The sequence below is a fragment of the Capsicum annuum genome, chromosome 1 (genome assembly GCF_002878395.1).
Source record: "Capsicum annuum cultivar UCD-10X-F1 chromosome 1, UCD10Xv1.1, whole genome shotgun sequence".
In the NCBI taxonomy this organism is placed as follows: domain Eukaryota; kingdom Viridiplantae; phylum Streptophyta; class Magnoliopsida; order Solanales; family Solanaceae; genus Capsicum; species Capsicum annuum.
Window position 1 is genome coordinate 18,127,371 of NC_061111.1, and position 3,311 is coordinate 18,130,681.

Below are 3,311 nucleotides of genomic sequence, written 5' to 3' on the forward strand. Positions count from 1 at the left end.
AAATAATTACAAGGAGTAGTAACATGATTTCTCAAAGAAGGAATCTTTAGCAAAACTGGAGAGGAGCATGAACCATTCTGTTGTGCCATAGAGAAGAAGATGAAACAAATGTTGGAGCAGAACATGGTGGAGATGAAAAAGAGAAAGAAGATAGATAATGAGATTGTGAGACAGCGGTTGGTGTAGAAGAATTGTAGATGTAAAGGCCCCCTTGCAATCTACCAATCCCTTTCACCACACCACTCCAAAGGTCCTGGAGCAAGTAAAATTCAGGGTAGAATGAAACAGAGCATTATAAGTCTTAGTATCCTTGGAAATTGAGAGAAGATTATAGGTTAAATCTGAAATATGCAAGACATTATTTAGAGAGTGAACAAGAGAAAGTGGAAGTACTAGTACGAGTAATTGTAGTGCTTGACCCATTAGGCAAATGTATAGATTTAGGGAAAGTAAGAGCAGTAGAATCAGATAATAAGTCCAAGGAAGATGCAATATGAGTAGTTGCACCGGAATCCACAGTCCAACTGTGAGGGTGCGTAGGCAACATACTTGTCATATTAGCCAAATCTGCTGGTTCCTTATTCCTTTCAAGCATATGGAGAATTTGTTGATATTGCTCAGGAGTAAAGGTGTGGATGAGTTGTTAGAATTGTGAAGACAATGGAGAATCATCGTTCACAGCAGTAGGACTATGAGCTGAAGGACCTGCAACATTCCTTTTATTAAGAGTACTCTTTCCCATGTGTTTTATCCCTTTCGGGCTTTATTTTGGCGAGAAAATAATTTTGACCTCTTTAAAACCATTTCAAAAGATTTAGAAAATTCTGAAATAATTTTAAGAAAATTGACAGAGTCGCCACTTGATTTTTATAGAAAAATCATGAAAAACTTAAAAGAGTTTCAAAGGTTCAAAAACAGAAATAAACCTTTAAAACTAGAGATAATGGGTAAGGGTACAATTAACGCCCTAAAAAGGTTTTTAAGGCACTTAGGAGCGTCTGTTTAAAACGGTATACCAAATAAGAAATAACTTGACTAATTAAAGTGGCTAATTTTTGCAAAGATTTGGTTTTATAAAAATATTACCTTCAACTATTTTTTTTTGAATACTTAAAATGATATTTGTCAACTGAGCGAAAATTAATCCTATTTAACTTGAGAAAGCTTCTGTAAAGAAGGTTGAGCTAAATCCGTTTTCTCTATAAATTATTCTTTCAAATAAAAGGGAGAAAGAAAGTGATTTTTGAATATCATTTTGATAAAAAAAAAAAAAAATCTATTTTTAAAGAAAAAATATCAATTTTGAACAAATTATGAATCTTGACTAATTAGTGAAGATATTTTTATCTTTCACAAAAGAAATTGAGTTTAGGTCGATGAAAATTATTTTGAACTTAAATGAACTACTTTAACATATTGGTGTAATAAAATGTCATTTGATTTTTTATAAATCATTTTAAGGAAAACATTAAGAAAGATATATTTTTATCAATTTTGAATATTACGCCATAAAATAAAATACGCAAAGAAAAAATGCAGAGACAAGCAAAAATAACGGTTCACAGGGGATTTATGAAGGCTAACCAGATTAATAATTTAAGACAAGCACATAATCAAATAGGATATACAAAATAAATTAGAAGAATCAAAATTTGGGCCTTTTCCCAAATATGGCCAGCTTTTGGGCCCATTTCTGCAGTGCATACCACATGTATTCCTCTGCGGTTTTTCTTGTATATCACTGCATATATAGTGTATATCAGTATTGAAAAGTGCTTATTTTCCCTCCACTTTTCATCATAATTTACGTAATGATGTGCAGATGCTGTTTTCCAGTGTATATCCACTGTATATCAGTGTATATAAGCAGCTGTATTGGTCCAATTTAGTCCATTCCGTATGAGACTTTTAACTCGAGGACGATAGATGCGACGAAGAGGGGAGTCCAAATAGACTATTTTGGAGCAGCTCGTCGGACGAAGAGTCTATCACGATGAAGCTTTCACCACCAAAATCTAATTCCACTCAACCGAGTTCAAACAAGTTTGTCGAACTTTTCGAGTTATCTTTTCAAATTATTCGATTACGTGGATTAAAGGAATGCTCCTCCAAAATCCCAAATTTTTTCTCAAAGAATCCTCCTCCCTATTTCTCTACATAGGTGGGTATTTATAGAAGTTTTGGGTGGAAACGGAGGGGTAAAAAAGGAAAACTAATTGAGATTTGAATTTCAAAAAAATAAGATAAGATGACTGGTTGATACAACTGTTGTGCGCAACTGCTGTTGCTGTCATTGTTGACTTGTTCGTTGAAATTGAGTTGTTGTTGCTGTCCGTGATTAATGTTGTTGTTGGTGGTTGCTGTTGTAGAATTGTTTGTTGGGTGTGTTTGAATTGGATTGTTGTTATGCGTTTGTACGGTGTACGGGTTAGCCGTTGTTAATGGCTGAAATTGTTGTGGAAAAATTACCTAAAACCACAACATAACTATCTAAACTTTTAAAAATTCCTCCATTTCTTAAAAATTACTTAAATCTCAATATTTCATATTTTTTACTTCTTTCAGATACAAGTTAACCTACAACTAAAAAGCCTCTTTTTACCAAAAAGACTCTAAATCTCCTCTTTGAACGGTGCAAAATTCGGCGCAAAATCTGACCATTTTCTCTCATTTTCTCCATCTGATTCAAAAAATTCAATCAAGGTAATTTCCCTTCCCTCACCCCCCACCCCTATAAATTCAATTTCAATTTATTTAATTCGTTTTTTACGTTTTTATTTTTCAAAAAAATTATTTGCCGCAAGTAAAACTATCTGAAAATTCTATCTTTTCGTAGCTAGATTTCTTCAATTTCACTTTTTTTATGCTTCATTGTTTGAATTATCAGCATGAATAGAGAGTTTGAATCTTCTATTAGTCTTAAGGTTTCTCAATTACAGAGTATCAAAGAATCTCAAGAAGTTGTATACTTCGTTTTGGGAGGTTTTGACTCTGAAATTGATGATTTTCATGAAAATAGGTTAAAACATAGAAACGATCCCAAAATTATGAAGAAATTACGTCAAAAGATTGCTAAGAAGGATAAGAAAAAAGAAAGTGGTTCTAAGAAAAGAGGACCAACAGTCCTGCAAGTAAAGCTCGAGTCAAGAGAAGAAGAACTGTCGAAGAAATTTGTAAAGATGAGCTTCCTAAGGTAATTGCATGTACAAATTTGTTCAATATTAGGCCGAGATACATATTTTGTGATGGATGATACGTTTGAAAATTTATTTTTTATCTGATTCTTTATTGCTAATAATTTATATGTATCT